The sequence below is a fragment of the Gopherus evgoodei genome, chromosome 1 (genome assembly GCF_007399415.2).
Source record: "Gopherus evgoodei ecotype Sinaloan lineage chromosome 1, rGopEvg1_v1.p, whole genome shotgun sequence".
Taxonomy (NCBI): domain Eukaryota; kingdom Metazoa; phylum Chordata; order Testudines; family Testudinidae; genus Gopherus; species Gopherus evgoodei.
In genome coordinates, this window is record NC_044322.1 from 213690219 (window position 1) to 213704398 (window position 14180).

Here is a 14180-nt window from a genome sequence, read left to right on the forward strand (position 1 = left end):
ACGTGCTTTATCATCAGCACTGTAGGCCTGTGGCAGGAAGTGACTGAGAGCATGTAGGATTTTTACAGCACTCCATGGTTTTCTGTGATGGCTCATTGTGGAGTCAATAGTACTGATTTAAGCCACAGGATAAGTTACACTAAAAATGGACAATGGTTATAAGCTACTATTTGCAGTTCTTTGTCTGTTTGTTAGTTAAACAAGTCACTCAGGGAACAGATGCAATACCCTGTGATACGTAACGAACCAACACAGCAAAGATGAATGATATGTTTGAATAAGGTTCTTCCATCATCTGCTTCAACTTTAAAATGGTTCTGGATTGCATGCTCCTCATTCACTATTAATGATTATTATAATTTCTATTACGGTATTAACTAAACTGCATAATAAAGCATGTGCCTGGTGCCATACAGAGAAACAGAATACCTTTCCCCTTTGAGCTGATAATATGAAGAAGCTGAAAACACAATAATATGAGAAGACAACATACCAGGAAGGGGTGTGGGAAAATGGATGAACAATGACAGAGGCATGGCTTTTGGGGAGTGCAATTTTCCACTGAGCACAGACTGTAGAAGATATTTTCTTTCAAATGCTTCTTTTAACGTGTTGCATATTTCTTTATTTGCAGGGTTGGCATGGAAGAGCTTTGCAGAAGAAGTATAGGGAAGCCAGAGGAGTGATATGGTTAGAGGTGTGATGGGATCAGAGCAGAGGGAGAGGAAGATGATTGTAAAAGCTGAATTTTGGTCAAGCTGGAAGGGACCAGAGAAGAGACAGGGGCATTAGAGAACAGGAAGATACAGTAGTCAAGGTGAGAGCTGATCAAGGTAAGGAGAAGGATTTTAGCAGTGAGTTTCATAAGGAAAGGACAGATTCTGAGGTACTGTCATGGGAAAAAATAAGAGGAATTGGAGACTGCCTGGACATGGTATAAAAATGAGAGAGGACTGAATACAGCACTGAGGCTGGGCACCTGGATGATGAGGATAATATAGCTATTGTCAGTGATTGAAAGACAAGTTCTGTTTTCACCATGTTGAGTCTGAGTGAGTGGTGGGACATTGATGATGTTACGTTAGAAAGCAATCGAATATTTGAGATGAAACTGAGTGGGGGAGGTCAGAAGGAGATGTAGATTTGGAAGAAATGAATAAACTTGTTTTTGTTTTCACATCTATTTGGAATGAGAACCAGAAATGATGAAATACAAGAAGAAAGGCTGGTCTTGGGTATTTCCTGCCAAGAGAGCAAAAGAGGTTCTGGAAATCATGAAGTTAAAAACCTATTCTCATGAGATCTGCAGCCTAGTTCTGCAAACTCAGCCTGGATAGCTCTGATAAGCATCCAAACTCTTGGGTGATTATCAGAACCAAACTACTATTCTGAATCATTCTAATGTCCTCTCATCTGAAAATTTCTACCTCACTCTGAGTAAACTGCAGAAAAAAAACTGTCCTCAAATATTCATTTAAAATCAAAAGTAAATTTTGATTCAACAGCATTTAAGGCCCTTCACTTTCCAGAAACATTCAAGTATTCAAGCTTTCCTAGCATGTGTACTCATGAAAAACACATTTGAGCTTGACTGTTCAAAGCTTCGCTGTAAGTGAATTCAGAATTTTGTGTTTGGTTGTAAAATTTGCAGTTCTTTGTCTGTTTGTTATTTAAACAAGTCACGCAGTTAGGGAACAGATGCAATACCATGTGATATGTGATGAACCAACACAGCAAAAATGTCAAAATGCGATGATCTGAAATGAACTTTTTGTAAACAATCTGCAGGCCATTAATTATATGACGACAGCATTTGGGAATAAATATGAACAACAAATAATTTCTGTGACTTTTATGAGAATGTTTGTAGTAAAATTTGTTGAATAAATTATTTATTGTGACTAATTCACTGATCTCTTCTTCTTACACTATGATGAACCTGAGAAAATGGTGTAGAAAAGCAGCATAAACTACTGGCTGTGATATATGCTAGGCTTGAAATGTTTGTTCAGGAAATTGGGATAGAATCTTATTCAGAGTAGACATTCCACTTCCTCGAAGCAAGAATGCAAAGATCTATATTAGTGGTATTACAAAATGTAATAATTATATTGTACACCTAACATTTCCCATAAACAGGAATTAAAGTGATTCCACTCCAAGTTATCCCCATCCACTGACCAGCAGTGCAAATCCAGTAATTAAGACAAAGCCAACCTAAAAAGGTATTTTGCACTAGGCCCTAAAAATGACCAGGATCTGATGGACACAACAATGGAAGCAATTCCAGAGCTGATGACCACTCACCTCAGGCGTTCAACCCTAAGCATGGAACACAAGAGTTTTCAGGCAAGTCCCACCTCCCGCAGAAGGCATGAGGCTGAAGTAGTCACCTGAGTAGTGAGGTGCCAGGTGATTTATAGAGGATAACCATTGCCTTTATTTGCCATCTGAAGCAGGATGGAAGACTACATAGGGCATGGAGTACAGGAGTTATGTATTCATATCAGCTTGCGCTGCTTAAAAGGCAAGTAGAGGCATTCTGCACTAGCTGAAATTTCTGAGCTGCCCTCTACGGTAGCACTCAATAACCTGTACCAGCCAGATATGGTTAGTATCTTCCTAGAGTTGACATTTGTAGTGTCTAGTTCTTGGAAAAATGTTTAATTCCCACTTTAGAAAGCACCGAGTCCAGCAAGTGCACATCCATCAAACTAAGGCCTTGCAAAAGGCTGTGTGGACATTCTATTTCATTTTAAATGAGGCATAGTTCAGTTTAGCTTAAATCAATTAAAAACAGGTTTAAATTAAACCACAATAAGTCATTTTTAAACTGAAATAAGAATGCCCACACAGGGATTTGAATCAATTTTAACTAATCCAGTTTAACTAAACTGGTGCACATTTGTTTATAGACAAGGCCTTAATCACACTTGACCTAAGCCTTAAGATTTGGCAAGCTAATTCTTTTAACATATTTTCTCTTCTAACAACTCCTCCACTCACTTTTCAGACGTTCCTCATGCCAAGACACTTGGTTTACACTGAAATACATGTTTAAACAACTTTTTGCATTGGTTTCACTGAACTGGTTTAAAATGACATCTTTAGGGCTTGTTTACATGGGCAGGTAATGCTTACTACAGGCTTGTGATTTCTAAAATGCACTGATGTGTTGCACACTAATTTGTCCATGGAGACCCTGCTAGAGCATACTGCAAATTCCCTAAGGTGCTTTAAAGTAGCACTGTTTGAAACAGCACTATGTTGAAGTGCACTTGCAAAATATTAGTGCATACCAGCAGGGTCTACACAGACTAATTAATGAACAACATACTAGCGCGCATTTCCCCACCATGGAGACAAGCCATTAGTCAAACTGGTGCAAATCTGCATGTAAATAAGCCCTTAGGATAAAAATTTCAGAGACACTTGAGTGACTTAGCAGCTTAATTCTTGACACGGGTGTAGGAGCTAGGCAACAGAATGCATTTCTCAGGGCACTGACAATATTCGTGAATTCAGGTTGAATTCAAAATATAGTTTTGGCTGGAAAAATTTCATTTTTTCCCCTTGAAAAGTCAAAACAGTTCATTTCAACCATTTTGGAGTTCACTTCAAAGTGGAGGGTTGTTTTTTTTTCAAAATTTAGCTATACGTATTTTTTTGAAAAAAAGGTGAACCTCCCTCCAGAAAATTCCATGATGCCTCTCCACCCCTCACCCCGAAATTCATTTCTGATCTAAAAACACCCTGAATAAACAAAATCAAAACAAAACAAAACACATTTTATTTTGTTTCAGTCAAATTTTGTTTCTGGTGGGTTTTGATACAAAAAAAAGTTTGAGGGTTTTGTTCTGGTTTTTCGTTTTGGCAACAAAACAAAACAAAAAAAGTCTATTTTGGTTAGAAACAAATTGAGATTTTGTTTTTTGTTTTGTTTTTTTGTGGGTGTTTTTTTTCTTCAGATTTTCTGGTTCAGACCCTGAACAAGAAAAACAATTATTTGCTCAGTTTGACTAAGGAGCCTAAGTCCCATTGGCTTTTAATGACACTTAGGCTCCTAGCTGCCTAATTCCTTTTTGAAAATGGGTTTGGGGCCAGATTTTTAAAGGTATTTAGGCACCTAAAGATGTAGATATGAGCCTAATGGGATTTTGAAAAGCTCCTGTTTGCCTAAGTCCCATTGAAATCACACTAGATGCTTTTCAAAATGTTACCCTTTTAGTTGTGACATTCATTAGATGACTGCATGCATACAGGGAAAGGATGTGTTGAGCAAGAAAACATAATTCCCTTTCCCCCCTCCACACACAGGCGCATACATGTGCGCACGCAGGCACGCACGCACGCACATTCACACACACACACACACACACACTTTTGACTAAAAATGGCTCAAGAGATCTTATTTCAACTTTCCAAACCACTTTGCCTTTGCACAGAGAACACGAATGAAAATGATAACCAAAAGGTGAACATTTCAGGAGGTTATGAGTAAGTGAGAGATTATGCAAACTTATTTAACTTTAACCATACTAGTCACTCCTGAATGGTTGCTGTTATCTACTTCTAAAAAGAATGCCATAGTTAATATTTATTCTGCATATCCTCCATTGTTCAGAAGCCTTGCTAACAAGTAAGATTTTTTGGTTTAGCCATCCATTTATGGAGTATAATCATGTATAATACAGGCAGGGGCAGCTCTAGACATTTCGCCGCCCCAAGCACGGTGGCATGCCACGGGGGACGCTCTGCCAGTCGCTGGTCCCACGGCTCCGGTGGACCTCCTGCAGGCATGCCTGTGGAGGGTCCACTGGTCCCGTGGCTCCACCGAAGCTGCGGGACCAGTAGACCCTCCGGAGGCATGCCGCCGAAGGCTGCCTGCCTGCCAACCTCCCGGCAACCGGCAGAGCACCCCCCGCGGCATGCCACCCCAAGCACGCGCTTGGTGTGCTGGGGCCTGGAGCCACCCCTGAATACAGGATTCCTGCATTAATCAAACCCCAGTGGAGGTCCTGAAGCTGGTAGTTTAATATATGACAGATTTTCACTTGCTGTAACCGAAACTATATACTGTGCATAAAAGGTGCTCTCCTCCCTTTCTGTTGTCCTTCCAAATTCTGCATTACAAATATGACTGACAAGCAGCAGACTTCTCCCTCGCATGGCCTCTCTAGATCTCTATCTGCTTTGCCTAAGTTTCAAGAACTCAATTGCACAGAAATCTAAAAATAGCAGAAAGCTGGGAAGAAGAGAGATACCAGAGAGTTCTTCATCACATTACCCCTGCAACCTCTCAGATTAGTTTAGTTTCTTCTTTCTACCTGCACTACTTCTCCGTCAGTGGAGATGTTCCGAAACTGCATAGCTTTGATGCCTCTTTCTAGGCGTCTCAATTCCAGCAGGTGCAGTGCTATTTGACCTTCCAATGGAAAAGAAGTCCAGAGTGTTCACAAAAAAGCAATGCCCTTGGCTTAGCAGTTCCATCCAGGCTGTCATTCCTGTGCTGATTATCCTCACAATACTGAGTATTGAATTTGTGAGTCACTGGAATCCAATCCCACATTTCCTGCAAAAGTCAATGGAATTTTCCACCCGTGGTTATCAGCAAACTAAGAATGGAAGCAGTACTAATTGCTTCCCAGATCTGCAATGTGCTAGACTCCATTCTGTTTCTTTCTTGGTTCTGGGCACTATATCTTCCACCTTCATTGGGTGATGAGACCGAACTATTTCTCCATAAAGATTTGCTCCATAAGAACATAACTGCTTGTTTCCTCACTACAGTTTTTGGCCAATCATTGAATTATAAATTCACAGCAAGATCTTCAAAAGGACAGAGATGAGGCTAAAAGGCTGTTTGCATAGTTGTTGCACTGGCAGAAAAACAGCCAGGATTTCTCAAAAGCTCTTTTCAGTTTCACGTATGATTCTATGAAAAGGTCCACAGAAGGGCAACAAAGAAGGTTACAGGGATGGATTTAGGAGGAGAGAGGACTTATTAGAGGACACACACACAAAGAATTAGACACTGAGACATTCAGAGTTAGAAGGGTATAATGAAACCCGAGCTGTCACTTCTTTTAAGATGTCTCCAAGTCTGAGAATCAGTAGAAATATTAGTAACTTTAGAACCAGTTACAATAATACTTTCCATTTCTATAGCATTTCTGAAGGGTCACCCTATAGTGCATCTTGACCAAACGACATGTTAAAGCAACAACTTGTCCTGTTTACACCAGGATTTTAAAATGTGCTAGCGATCAGATGTTAAGACCTACAGTGCCAGGCTCCCAGTCCTGCATGTTAATCACTAGCCCATGCTTTCTTTAAGGAAAAGAGACAATAATACGGATAGTCTGTCACACAATGGCTTGTGTCCATCATGATAACCATAGGATTTTCCTGTACTGCATCCACACTCACTCAGCCAGATGCTCATTGCACCAGACTGTCAGGCTTTGGCATGGCCAGCAATAATGTAGTAAATAGATCTCTTTCCTAGACCATACATCACCTACAGAAATTAGTTTCCTATGTCCCCAATTCAGATACAGACCTATTAATCTGATTAATTTCTGTAGGCTCTTGGATCCACAGTGAGCTTCCAGGACACCCTAGAAGAGAAACTGTCTAGCAGTAAGAATAGTGCACTGACCACTACAACAATCAGTTGGACACAATCATGGATATACTAGCCACAAAATGGCCACTGCCCCAATGAAGTATATCAAACAAAGAATGGATGCAAAATAATGAATACTTGTGGCACCCTTCTGCATCTGATATCGAAATATGCAAGGAAATCCTGCAATTTTGCTGCTAAGATTAATCAAATCTGAGATAGTCTCCTCAGCACCAAAGAAACCAAACTGAGATAACGACCAGTGGCCCTTCCACCATTCTTGATAGAGTTCGGTCCAGTCCAGCAGAGGTCCTGGGAACTCTAGGCCAGTACATGCTAAGCAGATCCCTGCCCCCAGGGCTACTGCTAAGCAAGATTTTTGAATTGTGGGGGAAAATATAGTAGTACTATCCCAAGCCTAACACACATACCAAGCTCCACTTACACTGAAATAAAATGCCATTTATAGTAGATTGTGCAATTCTTCATAATATGACTATCCTTTTTCTCCCTTGTGTGAGTTGATTAGCAGTGAAATTGATAACATTTAAATTCTGTAATAAGGCTTCAGAGTTAACATCAGCCGTTCACCTGAAGAGTCTGGTTAACTTAGGGGCCTCAGATAATTTTAAGGCCCCTAAGGGCCCACGGGATCCCTGCAGTGTGTAAGAATTCTCTGTATCTGGAGGAAATCATTTATGGGTTACACCTAGCCTTGGTGCTGGTCATCCACCAGACCACCCATTAGCAGTAATTACTCTTCTGGGGCACTGGGACCCTCTTTGGTTCAGGTTGATTCAGGGCCCCCCGTGCTCCGGTCATCCTGAGAATGCCCTGGCTTGTTGCCCATGACCTCCCACAAACGACAGCCTCCAATGGTCAGCTGCACCCTTGCATTTTTTACTAGTGCAAGATCACCCCAGTGGAGCAAAACTATGGCTCAAAGCAGCCTTTGAGGAATGGCAGAATCTCCTGGAGGGTGCCAGATTCCCATCCATGTCCTCACTGGCCACAAAAACCTTGAATTTCTGAAGATGGTTCACACCTAAATCAGTGCTGATCCTGCTTTTTCACATGAACCGACTCCATGGTGACCTACTGCCCCAAGACTAGAAATGGGAAGGCAGATGCATTATCACAAAAGACTGACAAAGGGGGCACATTTTATACCATGTTGTGGTCTTCTCACTGCCCAGGAAATAGTCCATCTGTTGGAAGACAACATCTTTCACCTTTATGGATTGCCCACAAGTGTAATATCTCACCAAGGGTCCCAGTTCATTTCCTGCTTTTTCCAGGAATTTTTGCATTTACTTGGCACTGAACCTTGCACCTTGACATATTACCACCACTAGTATCAATGGCCAGGCAGAGAGAGCAATACTTATGCTGCTTCCTAAATTACAACCAGGACAATTGGCTGGCACTCATTCCCCAGGCAGAATTTGCCTACAAGTCCACGTATGCCATCACCCATCAGACTCATAGACTCATAGGTCAGAAGGGACCAATATGATCATCTAGTCTGACCTCCTGCACAAGGCAGGCCACAGAACCCCACCCATCCAATTTTATAACAACCCCTAACCCAGGACCGAGTTATTGAAATCCTCAAAATTGGTTTGAAGACCTCAAGCTGCAGAGAATCCTTTCTTTACAAATGCCCACTGTTGCTGACCTCACTGCACACATCCACCAGGTACACCAAGAACTCAGGCACTGGTTACAGGGCCAGCTCCAGGTCCCAGCATGCCAAGCACGTGCTTGGGGCAGCAAGCCACTGGGGGCGCTCTGCCGGTCGCCGTGAGGGCGGCAGGCAGGCTGCCTTCAGTGGCTTGCCAGCGGAGGGTCCACTGGTCCCGCTGCTTCGGAGGTCCGCCGAAGCCGCAGGACCAGCGGACCCTCCGCAGGCAAGCCGCTGAAGGCAGCCTGCCTGCCATGCTTGGGGCGGCAAAATGCCTAGCCCCGCCCCTGACTGGTTAGCATAGACTAACACAGCATACAAGCGCCCACTGACACTGTCAGCTGACCTAACCTCAAGGTAAGGGATAAGCTTTGGCAATCTGTCCAAAACCTTTGCTCCCACCTGTTCATCTGAAAATTGGACCACAAATACTTAGGGACCTTTTACAATCATGGAACAACTTAACCTGGCAGCCTTTCAACAGCAGCTGTAAAGATCCCTCAAGGTCCACCTTGTGTTGTCTCTACTGAAATCTTTCACTGAGAATCTCTTCCCATAATGTACTACTTCTCCCCCTCTGCCAATAACCAAACAGGACAAAGAGGAATACGTGGGCCAACAGATTCTAGAATCCCACCAAGTCTGGGCAAGGCTCCAATATCTGATTGACTGGGAGGGATATTGCATTTGTGGGAAACCATGGAACACATTCATGCCCCAGACAGCCTGAGCACGTTCCACCAGACCTAGCCCAAGAAACCTGGCCCAAGGTCTCCTGGGAGGTGACCCCAGAAGGCTACTGTCAGGCACTAGACCAGCTAGGAGCAGCTGGTGCCCTTTTCCCTGACTAACTGCGCTGCTAGGCAACCAATGAGCCCAGCTGCACTGCCTTAGAACTCTCAGAGTGGCCACAGCCCCTGATTGGCTGCTGGTGTAGCAGTCCTGCTTATAAGCCTGGCCCCCACAGCCAGTCAGCAGCTGCTCAGCACACACGACACCTGCAGCTGCACTTGCCCTTCCTCCAGCCCTTGTTCCAGTCTCTGCTCCAGCCTCTGCTCCCTTCTGGCTTTGACCCCCAACTCTGCCTCTGATTTATGACCCTGGATGACCCTCAGGTTCTGGCACTCAGCTTCCACCTCTCCAGTACTTATCCATGGCTCTGCCTCTAGCTTACCATTCTGGTTTACTGTCTCCAGCTCTGGCATTTGACCTCCGCCCCTCCGGTACTGACCCTCAGTTCATTTCCTGGACTCCACCCACCATGGACCCAGTAGGCCAAACTCTCATCTTCACCACTAGGCCTGATCGCCCACAGCCTGATCAGCAATAATATTGCACTGCACTACCCTGGTTATATTTAAGTCGCATATGGAAGATTATCTTAACTTTTAATTATGGCATTACAGATTCTGGAGCACCAAACTGCAGCCTCCTCAAAAAGCAACAGTTTGTCAAGCTACCAGAAGGTGGCCCAGTTTGCCCTCATTTAAAGGAAGCAGTTGATGGCCATATGAAATATACAATAGTCTGACTCGCACTTAGGAAACCAGCACTTCATTCCAATAACTCTGCCAACAATTGCCCTATTTCTAACATCTCTTTCTAGGGCAAACTAGTCAAGATGATAATGGAGACTAAACCCTAACATCTGATGGCTGAAATTATCCTAGACCACACACAGTTGCTTTTCAGACCAGAGACAGCAGCATGATAGCTGTTGTGACACTTGTTAAAAAATTATGGCAATGGACAGGTGGTAAATATCCAAGCTTAAACATCCATGGATCTTTCAGCTGCCTTTGACTTCATCAGCTATGTTCTCATGGGAGAAACTCTTTTGGGGATCTCAGACAAATCCCAAAGAGAGACTTGATATGCAATTGCTCTTCTTTCCCGCCCCCACCTCCACACAACCCGCCCCTACCCCGAGCCCTTGTATGTGGAGTCCTGCAGGGTTCACTCTCATTTACTTTTTAGCACGAACACCCACACCTGCATTCACATTCACTCACAATCTTTGTTTCAGCAAATGTGGTCACCGCATTGACCCAAGGTTACCAGGCCCTGATAGAAATAAGCACATGCATAAACAGTATTGCAGGGGTTCTCAATATTTTTCTTTCTAAGGCCCCTCCAGCATACAATAAAAACTCCACAGCCCACATGTGCCACAATAACTGGTTTTCTGAGTATAAAAGCCAGGGCCAGCATTAGGGGGTAGCAACCAGGGCAACTGACTGGGGCCCCACACCACAGGGCCCCATGCCACATGAAGCTACATTGCTCAGGCTTCAGCTTCAGCCCCAGGTGACATGACTCAGGGCCCTGGGCTTCAGCCCCATGTGTTGGGGCTTCAGCTTTCTACCCTGGACCCCGGCGAGTCTAATGCTGACTCTGCTTGGCAGCCCCCCTGAAACCTTCTTGAGGCCCCCTAGGGGGCCCTGGGCCCCTGGTTGAGAATTACGGTAGTATTGAACAGCAAGTGGCTCAAACTCAGCCTAGGTAAAACAAGGTGATGCCTATCAGAAGAGAGGAACACTTAGAGAAAGACTAGCTAGAAAATCAGCATCACCCTCAATTCAGGGCTTCTCTCTTTCAACTGTCAAGGTACTATGCAGCCTCAGGTTCCTTTTGGATTCATCTCTGTTTCTGGAATTATAGTCTTACTCCATTTTGCCAGTAAAATAGCCAGATCGTGTCTTCTTCTTGGCTGAGGACCACTTTGGTCCTTTGTCAGCTCTAAGTTACACTGCTACAATGCACTCTACTGTGAGGGCTACATTGAAATGCCAGTTTGCACAAGACCCAGCATCCTGCCTATAAACAAGAGAGCACAATGAAAGCACATCACATCAATGCTCCACACACTCCTTTGGCTCCCTGCTCAGTTCTAAATCTATTTCAAGCTCCCAGACCTAATCTTGAAGGCTATTAATGAGCTGCGGCATGGGAAAGAGATAGTCTCTCCACCTGTGACACACAAGACAGCTGAGATCAATGAGGATGCTGCAGTTAATAGGGCTCAGGAGCAGATGGTAGTGTTCTCAGCAAAGAGCAAAGATGTTCCATTTGAAAGGAATGATGCCTTAAAAGTCATTGTTTGGAATTAAAATTTTGAATTTGTATGTATTTTTACTGTGAAAATAGCTTTTTAGTGAACAAGTGAAATTTGAGGGGTACAACATAGTTGAAACAACATTTCACATATATATTTTGCCAGTTTTGCCATTCTGCTTAGGAGGAAATCTTTCCCACCAAGTAGAGTAATGACCAATGGGCTGGGTGCGTTAATTTTTACTTGTTGCACACTTTGTTTGCTTTCATATGAAGCATCGGGTACTCATCATTACCACAATGCTGGTGAGATATGGGACTTAATAGTCTAATCCAGTTTGTTTAATCCTATGTTCTTACAATTACTGTTAAAGATCTGCTCATATTAATGTTTTGTGGGGACCAGACTAGTATAGAGGAGTCAGCAACAGCTCTTTCAGTGTTGGAAAGTGACATAGTCCAGATTATTGGAACTCATATTTTATTTATTATTTGTTTTATGTTCTTTGTTAAAGTCAAGAAACCAAGCCACATATTTTTTAATAATGAGAATCTGGATCAGGTTCAGTCTAAATTTCAAAAATATATTCCAATTAAAGAGTTTAATAGATTCTTGGCTTTCCCCCCCTCTCTTTGCCATATGCATTCAATAATCCCAAATTCTTTTTTTCCCTGGTAATAAGTAGATTTCAGTGATGGTGACATCATGCTTCAAAAGTTCAGCTGGATGGAGGTTTGTTGTCATTGTGGCGAACTTCACTTATTGCAAAACTGGGACTCATTTGGACCCTCTGTTCCTCAGGAAACATTCTGTGCTCAGCCCTGAAGGACATGCTGGTTCTTGGACAGAAGCAGCATGCCCCTCATGGAGACGTCCATCTGGTGACCTCTAAAGTACCAATCCTGCACAGGCTTCCATATGCACTTAACTTTCCTAGTGAGTAGTCCCAATGAAGTCAGTCAGACACATGTGTAAGAAAGGGTACACACACGTGCCAATGTTTGCGGTATCATTTGTGTGATTTTCAAATGCAAACGGAAATCTGTTATTTTTTTAAATGGCAGTGTTGCTCTGTCCTTGTGTAGCATAACGGCATCCACTGCACTAGATGTTTGATTCTGGGCAATGTCACTGTGGGCTCTGCCAATGCGCAGGTTCAGTCAAAAAAGTAAACAATAGTACGGTGCCTATGGAATGGGATGGAGAATTGTACACAGAAAATATTATAATGCCGTTCTATAAATGAATGGTGTGGTGCCATCTAAATACTGTCAGCAGTACTGGTCACCCCATCTCAAAAAGGATATTGAAAAATTAGAAGAGTCGGAGAGAAGTGCAATGAAAAGGATCCAGGGCCTGGAAAAATTTTCATATGAAGAGAGATTGAAAAGATTGGGATTGTACAATTTACAAAGGAAATGACTAAGAGGGTAGATAATAAAAAATTATAAAATAATGAATGCTAGAGAGGAGATAGATCAGTTGCTTCTGTTCTCCCAGTCTCATAACACAACAAGGAGACATTAAGTTAAAAGTGGCAAATTCAAAATTGATCAAAGGAAACACTTTTTCACACAAACTGTGGACCTTACTGGCACAAAGAGTTGTTGAAGATCTGCTAGGTTAAATAGCCCTGTAGTACCCAGTATTTTCTCCCCATGAAGGAACCCCATGGAGGTCTGCAATCAAATCACCTCTCAATCTTCTTTATGATAAGCTTTATGATAAACTTTATGATAGTCATTTTCTTCAGATCTCAGACCATTTTTGTGGGTCTTTCCTGAACACTTTCCAATTTTTCAACATTCTTTTTAAAACATGGACACCAGAACTGGATGCAGTATTCCAGTACTGGTCTTACCAATGCCATATACAGAGGTAAGATCACCTCCCTACTGCTACATGATACTTCAAGGATCACATTATCCCTTTTTGCCATAGCACTGCACTGGGAGCTCGTTCAGTTGTTTGTCCGGTATGATCCCTAAATCCTTTTCAGAGTCACCGCTTTCCAGGATATAGCCCCTTCCCTGCCTTATATAGGTGTTGTTCCTAGATGTATGACCTTGCAATTGGCTATATTAAAATACATTTTCTTTTAATAGGCCCATGGTACCAAGGGATCCAGATCACTCTGTAGGACTGCCCTGTCCTCATCAGTATTTAGCATTCTTCCAAACATTGTGTCATTTGCAAATTTTATCAGCAGTGATTTTATGTTTACTTCCAGGTTATTGATAAAAATGTTGAATAGCATCAGGCCTAGAACTGATCTCTGCAGAATCCTGTAAGAAACATGCCCATTCAGTGATGATTTCCCCATTGAGAACTACTTTTTGGAATCTGTCAGTTAGCCAATTCTTCATTCATTTAACATGTGCTTTATTAATACTGTATAGGGTTAAATTTTTAATCAGAATGTCACGCAAGTCACACGCCTTACCAAAGTCTAAGTATAGTACATCTATATAGCACTTTTTATACTTTATCAACCAAACTTGTAATCTCATCAAAGAATGAAATCAGATTTGTTTGACAAGATCTATTTTGAAAAGGGTCTCTGGCCGGATCCACAAAGGGCCCCAGATTCCTAGAAAAATCACAGGAATAACACTGCAATCCCCAAAGCCTGAGATAGGTGCCTCAATGAATAGGGAGACAAACACCTAGGAATGGGATCCACAAAAGCCAGCACTCTAGGTGGTGAGCTGCCAAGGCTAGCCAATGAGAGATGCCAATGAGAGAGGTGTGTCCTGAACTGCTCCCCTCTGACAGACATAGGCGTCTAAATCCAAGTTGCAGGCAGGGGTGAA

The 14180-nt window shown here is 42.7% G+C and overlaps 1 protein-coding gene across 1 annotated transcript in view; it reads right to left on the bottom strand.

Annotated features, from left to right (window-relative positions):
• Positions 1 to 14180, bottom strand: part of TBX15 (T-box transcription factor 15) — a 136352-nt gene that overhangs the window by 2668 nt on the left and 119504 nt on the right. The window lies entirely within an intron of this gene.